Here is a 12,689-nt window from a genome sequence, read left to right on the forward strand (position 1 = left end):
ATTTCTTCTACCCCCCAGTGTTCGGCTGTTGGGGCTCTTCGTCATCGTCCTTGCTTTGTGATCCCTTTTCCTTGTTCTCGGCATTTAACTTGCCAGCCTGTTTAAAAACCCAACAATCTCTGTTGGTATGATTGGCTTGTTTGTCTGGGGTGCCATGTATCTGACATGGACGGTCGAGTATGCGGTCCAAGCTGGATGGTCCCTCACTGTTCCTTTTGTAGGGCTTCTTCCCCTGGCCGGACTTGGAGCCGCTGAATCCGGCGTTAACTGTAGTGTCATCGGTATTATCGCCATTGCTTCGGCGTTTGTGTCTATTGCGCCGGAGCTTGCCGATGCTGTTCTCGGCCTCGGAGGGGTCTGCCTCGCTGGCTGTGTTTTTGCTACGAGCCAGCTAGCTGTCCTCACCCGCGCAAAAGCGGGTCATGAGTGCCGTGAGGGCTGCCATGGATTTCGGCTTTTCTTGGCTGAGGTGGCAGGCGAGCCATTCGTCACGGATGCTGTGTCTGAAGGCCGCTAGGGCTTCGGCATCCGGACAGTCAATGATCTGGTTCTTTTTGGTTAGGAACCTAGTCCAGAATTTCCTGGCCGATTCTCCAGGTTGTTGAACTATATGACTTAAGTCATCGGCGTCTGGTGGCCGGACATAAGTACCTTGGAAGTTGTCAAGAAAAGCTTCTTCCAAGTCCTCCCAGCTGCCGATGGAATTTTCAGGCAGGCTATTTAACCAGTGTCTAGCTGGCCCTTTTAATTTTAGTGGGAGGTATTTAATGGCGTGGAGATCGTCTCCTCGGGCCATATGGATGTGGAGAATAAAATCTTCGATCCATACTGCGGGATCGGTTGTTCCGTCGTATGATTCAATATTGACGGGCTTGAACCCCTTGGGGAATTCATGATCCAGTACTTCTTCTATGAAGCAGAGAGGGTGTGCGGCGCCTCTATATCGGGCCACGTCGCGGCACACCTCTGATGAAGTCTGCCTGCGGTTATCGGCCCGGGCGTGACTAGGTTTGTCACGTCCGAATAGGTAGTCGTCATCCCGAGTCGAAAAGCATCCTCGCGATCCGTAGATTGATCTGGTGTGTCCTGCTCTACTGTCCAGGTCCTGCCGAAGGTCGTATGTATAGTCCCGAGCTGTTTTGTCTTTGTTTTTACAAGGCGGTGGGGCGGGCTGCTGTTCGGCCTGAGTTGCCATTTTATCCCGACCACGGGGTGGTCGGTCCGCCGCACTATCCCAACCATGCAGTGGTCGCTCCGCATTGCGCGAGGGAGGTATGGGCTCCGGCGCCTCCTCATCGAACTGAGGTAGCAGTCTGCGTTTCGGGTAACTCTTGGCTGGACGCTTGAGGCCGTATTCTTCGGCTGCCAGGACATCAGTCCATCTGTCAATGAGTAGGTCTTGATCAGCTTGAAGCTGCCGCTACCTTTTCTTCAGGCTTCTTGCAGTAGCTATTAGCTGGCGCTTGAAGCGTTCCTGCTCGAGGGGTGCCTCCGGCACGATGAAATCCTCGTTGCCGAGGCTCTCCTCGTCCTCCGAGAGTGGACGGTAACTATCGTCATCCGGGTTGTTGGGCATGGCCTGTTTATCAAGGTTAACTTGCCCGTCATCTTGTTCCTCCTGTTCGGATGTTGCTCCAACAGGGTCTTCATTGTTTTCGGCATCGTCTGGAGTACTATTTTCTCTGGTGCCAGTGTTGCCATCTTTTGAGCGACGTGACTTTGAACGGCGTTTAGGGCGCCGGCGCTTGGACTGTGTGTCTGAAGGTTTATTCGCAACTGGGTCTTCTTTGTCATCGTCGCTAGCTTTTTAGGTGTGTCAACCATGTACACATCATACAAAGAGGTGGCCGTCCAATGTCCAGTGAATGGCGGGTCTTGGCCTTGATCCTTGTCGGCATCGTCGTCCATACCGTCGATGTCTTCGGAGCCATAATCAAGCACGCCGGTTAAGTCCTCGACAGTGGCTATGAAGTGGGTGGCGGGTGGGAAGCGAAATTCTCCATCACCAACCTCTAGTTTGAACCGGACATAGTTCGGCCGTGGGTCCCCTGCTAAGGACATGTTTTTTAGTGAATTTAGCACATCGCCCAAGGGCGAGTGTTGGAAGACGTCTACGGCGCTGAACTCGAAGTTCGATGACCGATCCAGCTCGATGTCTGCAAGTGTACGCGGTTTGGAACTTATAGCCGGAAACGAGTCCTGAATTCCGTTGACGCAGATATTGCAACGTGCTGAGTCTGTGTGCGGCTCCAACGCCGCGGATTCCATGGCTTCGGATGGAGCAACCCGCTCCCGATCTAAGGCCGTAGCAGTTACAGGAACCATCTCCTGAATATGGTCCGATGACATATTTAAGTCATGTTTATCGGAGCGAGGGGGCGCGATCGCCGTGGTCTCAAATCCGTTGAAGATCAAGTCTCCACGGACGTCCGCGACGTAGTTCAAGCTTCCAAATCTAACCTTGTGGCCAGGGGCATAGCTATCAACCTGCTCCAGGTGGCCAAGCGAGTTGGCCCGCAGTACGAAGCCGCCGAATACGAAAATCTGCCCGGGGAGGAAGGTTTCTCCTTGGAGAGCGTCACTATAGACGATCGAAGGGGCCATCGAACCTTTCATCGACGGCATAGTGGAACTCTCAATGAAAGCACCAATGTCGGTGTCAAAACCGGCGGATCTCGGGTAGGGGGTCCCGAACTGTGCGTCTAAGGTCGATGGTTGCAGGAGACGGGGGACACGATGTTTACCCAGGTTCGGGTCCTCTCTATGGAGGTAATACCCTACTTCCTGCTTGATTGATCTTGATGAATATGAGTATTACAAGAGTTGATCTATCGCGAGATCATAATGGCTAAACCCTAGAAGCCTAGCCTGCATGACTATGGTAATGAGTATATCCTTTCCGGACTACGCCCTCCGGTTTATATAGACACCAGGTGGATCTAGGGTTACATAGAGTCGGTTACATAAGAAGGAATCTTCATAGTTGGTCGCCAAGCATGCCTTCCATGCCAAGGAGAGTCCAATCCGGACACGGGTACAGTCTTCGGCTTTCATGTCTTCACAGCCCATCAGTCCGGCCCATGGATAACAGGCCGGACGCCCGAGGACCCCTTAGTCTGGGACTACCTCACCTACTAGAATTGCTAGTGCTTGAAAGGAAAAGTGAAGGAAAAACATAGAAATTGGAAAGTTTCCTATGGTACTACTATTCATGCATTTCGTTCAAAGGAATGGAGCAAAGGAAAACTATAGGATTTGTTCCTTTAGTGTCTTTGAAAGAAAAACCGTTGGAATTTTAATAGCCACTTGTCCTCCTTTTCAAATTCCTATTCATGAAGCACAAGACTAAGAGATAGTAGCATAATAGCATTATGACCGTACATTTTCTTGTGGTTTAACTTAATCTCACCATGCTTCTTTGCATCCTGTGATCTTCCAATTCTTGTGAACCAAACACCCAGATTGGCAGAAATCCTGTGTTTTTAAATTCTCTGTTTTGCACGTGCATTCCTATCCTATTACTGTGTATTTCCTATCCCTGCGTTGTTAGAATCCTCCAATTCAAACGAGCCCTTACAGAATTACTTCTCTTACAGATAGTTGTCAAAGAAAACCTTGTGTGGTTTGCCCCGCTCCTGCTGCGCCGTCGTCCACCCCAGCTCAGCTGCTCCAACGACAGAAGGGTCCAGCACAGCAGGGATCCGGCCTCCAGACTCTCTTTCGCTGCCTCAGATCTTCTTCCCCGCCGCAGGCAGCCATGACAACTGCATTACCATCATCAAACGAGCAGATGACCTCGAGGACTACACGGGTCTGCAAGAGAGGTCGCACTCTTTCGTGTCTGCTTACGTTATGCATCGCTTAATATTACATGCTACTTTATCGTCATGTTCACTGATTAGACTCTAAGTCAGCTCCAAACTAATGGTCAAACTTGAGTTTTTAAATGGTTGTGGGGTACATATCGGGGCTGCAATCAATAGTATATATCTACTATCTGGTTAATCTCTGGTGTCTACTATGAGTTTCATGTTGGGTGGGAAACAAACAGTAAAGAAGCCATTATCTGTATTTTTTAACTGAAGACATTATCTGCCTGCTATCATTGGTTTTGGGTCTATCCATAGGTTGCTACCATCACTCTGGATTTCTGCATGCACTCCTTACATAATCTCACTATGTTTTATTCCTATGCATGTCAGTTATTGTACACAATGGAACTGAACATGTAGAGCAAAAGAGACGAGCCTTGCGTGGCAACAAAATTTCATGCAGACGTCGCTCCATGGTAGGCGCAAAGGCAGCCCCCCTCCACCCATTTCGGATTGTAATCGAGAGGAAGATATCTGTTCTGAGGGGGATTCAGAAGGAGAAGACCACTCCTATTTACCCCCTGAGGTCTTCGCTCTAACTTGGCATGCTGATGTTGGTTATATCATGCATATGGTGCCTTGCATTGCTTACTTTATACATCAATTATGTCATCTGCTTAGTTTAGACATGCTTTGTGTGAATGCCATCTGTTTAGTTTATTCATCATTAATGTGAATTATGCAACGCCATCTTGTTTAGCCAGGCATCATATATGTGAATTTTGCAATGCCATCCTGCTTAGCCAGTCATCTTATATGTGAATTATATGAGGCCATACTTTTTTTGTTACGTATTACATTTGTCAACAATGTTAGTACATTCAACTACTCTTCGTGTGCATCAGCCATTTGGCACGGTGATGGAAATTTCTGGAGTGAAAACTAGGTCTTAAGAGCAGACTATGCTATCTGATGAAGCACATATCTCGCTGGTTACGGATAGCTCCTCAGAGGAAGATTCAGAGATAGATGACCAGTCCTATTCCCCCCCGAGGTGTATGCTCTAACTTGGCAGGGTTATGTTGCTCATATTGTGCGTATGGTGTCTTGCATTGCTATGTCATTTGATTAGTTTAGACATGCTTTGTGTGAATGCCGCCTGTTTAGTGTCTAATTACCATATATGTGAATTATGCATTGCCATCTTGTTGCAAGACATTATATATGTGAATTATGCAATGATATCTTGTTGCAAAGGCATTATATATGTGAATTATGCAATGCGATGCTGTTTAGCCAATCATCATGTATGTGAATTATATCATGCTATCTTTTTTTGTATTACGTGTTCCATTTGTCGACAACGTTTGTATATTCAACTACTCTTCCTGTGCATTAGCCATTTGAAGCGGTGATGGAAGTATCTGGAGTGAAATCAAGGTATTCAGAGCAGACAATTCTACCTGCTGAAGCAGACATCTTGCTGGTTACAGAGAGCTCCTCAGAGGAGGATTCAGAGACTGATGACCAGTCATATTTCCCCCCTGAAGTCTATGCTCAAACTTGGCAGGGTTATATTACCCATGTCATGCATGTTGTCTTGCATTGCTTAGTTGTTATATCATATATGGATTGCCATCTGCTTACTTGATTACTATATAAATCATATATTTGAATTATATCATGCCATCATGTTTACATATACAACATCTATCTGAATTATGGCATGGCAACCCATTTAATAAATACATCATATAGTTATATCATCTCATCCCGTTTAGTGTTTACAGTCATCATATTTTGAATTATGTCATTCTATCCGTGAATTATATCATGCTATCATGTTTCCATAGGCGGCATGTATGTGAATTATGGCATGCCAACCTATTTCATAAACACATTATATAGTTATATCATGTCATCCTGTTTAGATAGTCATCATATTTTGAACTATGTCTTTCCATCTTTTTTAGTTAGCCATCATAATGTGAAATTGTGGCATGCTATCCTGTTTAGTTAGCCATCATATATGTGAAATCGTGTCATGCTATCCTGTTTGGTTAGACAACATAAATGTGAATTATTTCATGTCCTCTTTTATTCCCCACTATCCATTGCACCTGTCTATCATACAATGTCTGTACATTCAATTACTTTTCTTGTTTATCAATCATTTGAAATGGAGAGGGTGATGGCAGTATCTAAGGGAATAACAACACGGTCTTCAGAAAAGCGAGTGCTACCAGTTGATGCAGATAGAACCACGGTTGTACTTGCCCAAGAACCAGCCCCACCACACATGACCCAAACTCTCGCAAATTGTACCCCTACCCAGTTGGACAGAGAACCAGCTACACCCCTTCTAACCCCAACCCCAGTAGATAGTAACCCAATTCCAGTTGACACAGCACCGTCTCCACCATAGAGCACCCAAACACGAGCAGTTAGTAAGGGAACTGCAGTGCCCAAAGCACGAGGACCACAACTCCGAATCCCAACTCAACGCTTAAAGGAGAAGAAGAATTGTTCTCAGGTCAGGTTCTGTAGCTATGGTTCATACTCCTTTGCTTTTGCATCACTGTATTTACTCATACCAACTATTTTCAAATTGAAGGATGGAATTGAAACTCCAATGGCGCAACAGGTATGTTTTAAACCTGTTTCTTTAACTGGTTTGTTGTTGTAACTTGCTCTATGTTGATTTCAGCTTCAATTGAATAAACAATTATGTTCTCATGTCATGCACATTGCAAGTGTTGTTATTGCTCTATAGTTTCCCACACTTATATTCTGTCTATTCTGCTTTGTCTTGAACAAATATTATTTGAACTGTGTCTCTATCTTGATTTCGCAACAAAAACTAGAATGATATAGACCATAAAGTGACCATGGTACATAGATACATGTTTGTTTCATGCTGTTATCCTGTCCACTTTACTACTGAACTGATTTACAAAAATGAGTTTCATATACAACATGGTAAACCTGTGATGTGTCTGCTTGTTTCTCTTTTAGAATGCGGACAAAATATTGGAGAATAGTACCCCGTTATGCAATGGTAAAGGAAGTAATGCAGATAAGGTTCAAGATAGTGAGACATCCCTGTCAGTCTCCAAGAAAGCTGATAAAAACTATCTTGACGACAGTGAGAGAACCCAAAAGTCCTGTCTTGATGTAGTGTTCGAGTTACTGGCCACTACTGCTGGCACAAGCTCTTCGAACTCGCTACCTGAATCAGTTCGTCTTCTTGAGTCTCAACTTCAAGTTGAAAGACATCGATCAGATGTGCTGCGATAGGAAGCTGAAGGACTGAGGAAGTCCCTGCAGAATTCAGTTGCATACCTTCTGGTGCAACAGCAAGCGCTGGAGAATTTAAGCGCCAAACAAGAGAAAGTTAATAAGCTTGCTAAGCATCTTGCCAACATTATGGGTACCCAGGATATTGTTTCTTGAGCTCTTCTGAAGTGGTTTCAGTTCTGGACTTGTTTTGCTGCGGCGTTTATTTGCACTGGTCGCCAACTTTGGCAACCAGTGTATATGATATGCTGCTTTGTTCCCTATATTAGCACTGGTGGCAAACTTTGATGCCCAGTGGATGTAATATGTGTAATAGCCGTGATAGCCTAGCATAAGTTGCTTGCTTATTTATTTCCTTGTTGTCTTGTTTATTTGTTTGCTTGTAGTCAATGTAGTTCTTTTTCTGCGGTTTGCTAGTGGCCGCAATAACCTATTTTTTAAAACTAGGCCACAATAACCATGGCTACATATTTACTGTAGTTACCATGGGCCTCCTATGGGCCGTAGAAACAATGGGCCTTCTAAGGGCCATAGAAACAAAGGGCCTTCTACGGGTCGTAGCATCAATGGACCTTCTACGGGTCATATGATCGATAGGCCAAACATGGGCCAATAATAGACCGCATTATGGGCCGTAAACGGGCTAGGTTTGGAATCGTCCGTTCATGGGCCGACAATAACGGGTCGTCGTTAATCGGCCATTTTTTATGACGCTATGAAAATGGCCCAACGGATTAACGGGCCGCAAACGGGCCGATTGTAACCATGGGCTGAATTTGGCACACAAGCAGAAAAGGCCAGTAACACGCTGTAAGTAACCGAATGCTGCAAATGAGCCCAAGAATAAATGGGCCCTGAGAAGGCCGAAAGATAACACGGGTTGGAAACGGCCCAATGGAATAATGGGCCGTTGATGGGTATAAAGCGGTACATTGTTCATTGCGGGCCAGATTCACCACGGGCCGTTAATGGGCCAAGAGTTACCAATGGCCTCATATGGGCCGAAAGACATCATGGGCCAAACATGGGCCGGAAGTTACAACAGGCTGGAATCATATTGGACGGCCCAGATGAAGCTACTGGGCTTAATTCCGATAGGCCGTAACGGGCCGTAAATGGGCTATATACGAACAGGCCGTTAACAGGCTTTCCGTGGGTTGGCCCGTTACCTTTTGACAAAGTCAAATGGGCCGGCCTTTTCATCGGAATGGGCCTTTGTTGGGCCGTGCCACGTGTCGACGTATCATAGGCCCCTCCTATCCAATGAATGGTTGACATCTGTCCCAACGGTGAGCCAACACATGTTTCCTCCGGCCAATGAGAATTTTACACGTGGACAATCCTCATTGGTCCGGGCTGTTAGCGGGTTATTGGATCCAAAACCGGACCCCATAGCTTAACGGCGACCCTTTACGGTGGATGCCACGTGTCGGTCACCCTTGACAAAAGCACTTCCATGACGCGCCATTTATCGTCATGGAAGTGGACACTTCCGTGATGAAAATTTTGGTAATGTCATGGAACAATTCTACGACAGCACAGGTATGACTATCTTGATTCTGTCATAAAATCGTCATGGATGTACATGCATGATAGAAAACATGACCTACTATGACAAACACGTATCATCACAGAAGTGTTATTTTTTGTTGTGTTAGAGAGCAATTTTTATTGCTTGCACCGATGACAACTTACTTGAAGGATCTTACTCAATCCATAGTTAGGTATAGTGGACTCTCATTGCAAAACTGGTTTAAGGGATGTTTGGATGCGCAAGTAGTATCTCTACTTGGTGCAAAAGATTTGGCTAGCATGGGGTGAGAAGCAAACTCGACATGTTGGAGGATCCATGACAATATAACTTCTATTCGGATATAAGAAAACATAACCCATTATGTTGTCTTCCTTGTCCAACATCAACTTTTTAGCACTTAATATTCTAGTGAGTGCTTACAATCACAAAAGATGTCCAAGATAGTATATTTATATGTGAAACCTCTCTTTCTTTATTACTTCCTATTAATTGCGACAATGACCAAAACTATGTTTGTCAACTCCCAACAAATTTCATGCGACATACTTCTTATATGTGAAGTCGTCACTTCCCATAAGATCATTATATAACCGTCTTATTTCTTTTATTCTTTATTTCTTTCTCAAGATCATAGCAAGAAAGCAAAGCCCTCAACTCAAAAACTAATCTTTATTATATAACTCTCGGACTCGATTACATAGAGGGAACACAAAGCAAAACTCAAAGCTAGAGCATACTAAAAGTTTATTCTACTAAACTGAAACATAACCAAAAGGATCGAACTAAGAAAAATGATAAAGGTAAAGATGTGATGGTGATACGATACCGGGAACCTCCCCCAAGCTTGGCAGTTGCCAAGGGGAGTGCCCATACACATGTATTTAGGTCTCTTTCTTCAGAGGTGGTGATGATGGAGTTTCTGTCAGCTTGATTAAGATATTCTTCAGATCCTACAATTCTTGGAGTACACGTTGAAGCATAATTGCATTCATCTGAATCTCTTCTAAATGATGCTCGTTTTCTGGCCACCATGAGCTTTTCCCTGCACCACCTTCCCTTGGGCGGGATATATCCCAATTGGAGGGTATGTGTGAGTGAGGAGTATTCTCCTCCCCATAATTATGGACCAAATTATGAAAGTTGTTCCGATGTAACCTATGTAAGGGCCTCCTAGGGGGAAATCCTTCTTGTATCTATTGGCCTTCATGGTTGCTTGTAGCACCTACTGCTTGATGGGGATTAGGAATAGCGCAGATGCCAGCAAGAGTGCCTCTCTCCGAAGCCGGAGGGTAGACATCAAGAGAATCCCCTTGATCTTCTTCCATCGTGACTTCCCTGGCTTGCGCCCTCCTGAGTTCCATCTGCATCAACCAAGCATCGTCATCCACATTGTTGGAGGAGGAGAAAGACATGATGCCTGGCTTGGAAAACTCTGGCAGAAAACAGCTCAAAACGAAAACATGAGATTTTGCCGTGGTACGTTGGTCAAAACCTTCGGGAGGTTATATAATGAATTTTTACCGACCAAAAGGAGTGTACTACAAGAAAACGGAGTTCAGAGGGCACACGAGGTGGCCACAAGCCTGGGATGCGTGCCCAGGGGGTAGGGTACGCCCCTAGGGCTTGTTGCCTCCTCATGCACTTTTCAGACTATTTTTTATTTTCCTAATTTTTTAAATATTCCAGAACGGAGTAAAATTGCCATTGGAAAAAATTTGGAGTCGGTTTACTTACCGTACCACATACCTATTCCTTTTCGGAGTCTGAAACGTTCTGGTAAGCCTCCCTTATGTACTCCTCCGGTGTTATGGTATTGATAATATTGGTCTCAACATTCATGGGAGTACCTGAGATATAATGTTTCATTCTTTTCCCATTTACCACCTTCGGGTTAGTTCCTTCGGCGTTGTTGATTTTGTTGGCACCAGAATGGTAAACCTCCTCGATAATATAAGGACCTTCCCATTTAGAGAGAAGCTTTCCTGCAAAAAACCTCAAGCGAGAGTTGTATAGCAAAACATAGTCACCTACATTAAATTCACGCTTTTGTATCCTTTTGTCATGCCATCTTTTAACTTTTTGTTTAAACAACTTGGCATTCTCATAGGCTTGGGTTCTCCATTCATCAAGAGAGCTAATGTCAAATAACCACTTTTCATCGGCAAGTTTGAAATCATAGTTGAGCTCTTTAATTGCCCAATAAGTGATACGTCTCCAACGTATCTATAATTTTTGATTGTTACATGCTATTATATTATCTGTTTTGGATGTTTAACGGGCTTTATTATCCACTTTTATGTTATTCTTGGGACTAACCTATTAACCGAAGGCCCAGTGCAAATTGCTGTTTTTTTGCCTATTTCAGTGTTTCGCAGAAAAGGAATATCAAACAGAATCCAAACGGAATGAAACCTTCATGCGGATCGTTTTTGGAACAAAGGCAATCCATGAGACTTGGAGTGGACGTCGAGGAAGAAACGAGACGGCCACGAGGTAGGAAGGAGAGCCCAGGGGGGTAGGCACGCCCCCCACCCTCATGGGCCCCTCGTGGCTCCACCGACCTACTTCTTTCACCTATATATACTCATATACCTTGAAAACATCCAGGAGCACCACGAAACCCTATTTCCACCGCAGCAACCTTCTGTACCCGTGAGATCCCATCTTGGGGCCTTTTCCGGCGCTCCGCCGGAGGGGGAATTGATCACGGAGGGCTTCTACATCAACACCATAGCCTCTCCGATGATGTGTGAGTAGTTTACCACAGACCTTCGGGTCCATAGTTATTACCTAGATGGCTTCTTCTCTCTCTTTGGATCTCAATACAAAGTTCTCCTCGATCTTCTTGGAGATCTATTCGATGTAATTCTTTTTACGGTGTGTTTGTCAAGATCCGATGAATTGTGGGTCTATGATAAGATTATCTATGAACAATATTTGATTCTTCTCTGAATTCTTATATGCATGATTTAATATCTTTGTAAGTCTCTTCGAATTATCAGTTTGGTTTGGCCTACTAGATTGATCTTTTTTGCAATGGGAGAAGTGCTTAGCTTTGGGTTCAATCTTACGGTGTCCTTTCCCAGTGATAGCAGGGGCAGCAAGGCACGTATTGTATTGTTACCATCGAGGATAAAAAGATGGGGTTTATATCATATTGCTTGAGTTTATCCCTCTACATCATGTCATCTTGCCTAATGTGTTACTCTGTTCTTATGAACTTAATACCCTAGATGCATGCTGGATAGCGGTCGATGTGTGGAGTAATAGTAGTAGATGCAGAATCGTTTCGGTCTACTTGTCACGGACGTGATGCCTATATACATGATCATGCCTAGATATTCTCATAACTATGCGCTTTTCTATCAATTGCTCGATAGTAATTTGTTCACCCACCGTAGAATTTGCTATCTTGAGAGAAGCCACTAGTGAAACCTATGGCCCCCGGGTCTATTTTCCATCATATTAATCTCCCGTTAATTTGCTATTTCTGTCACCGTTTATTTTGCAATCTTTACTTTTCAATCTATACAACAAAAATACCAAAAATATTTATCTTATTATCTTTATCAGATCTCACTTTTGCAAGTGGACGTGAAGGGATTGACAACCCCTTTATCGCGTTGGTTGCAAGGTTCTTGATTGTTTGTGAAGGTACTAGGGACTTGCGATTAGTCTCCTACTAGATTGATACCTTGGTTCTCAAAAACTGAGGGGAATACTTACGCTACTTTGCTGCATCACCCTTTCCTCTTCAAGGGAAAACCAACACATGCTCAAGAGGTAGCAATAAGCTTTATGTTCTAGTTCAAGAGGTAAGTGACATGCTTTTCCATAAACCATTTTATATGGAGACATGCCCAGAGGGTTTTTATAAGAAGTTCTATAAGCCCATAATGCATCATCAAGTTTCGAGACCAATTCTTTCTAGATCTATTGACAGTCTTTTGCAAAATCAACTTTATTTCTCGATTACTCAATTCTACTTGACCACTAGACTAAGGATGATATGGAGATGCAATTCTATGGTTAACATCATACTTAGC

The sequence above is a fragment of the Aegilops tauschii genome, chromosome 2, assembly GCF_002575655.3.
Source record: "Aegilops tauschii subsp. strangulata cultivar AL8/78 chromosome 2, Aet v6.0, whole genome shotgun sequence".
Classification (NCBI taxonomy): domain Eukaryota; kingdom Viridiplantae; phylum Streptophyta; class Magnoliopsida; order Poales; family Poaceae; genus Aegilops; species Aegilops tauschii.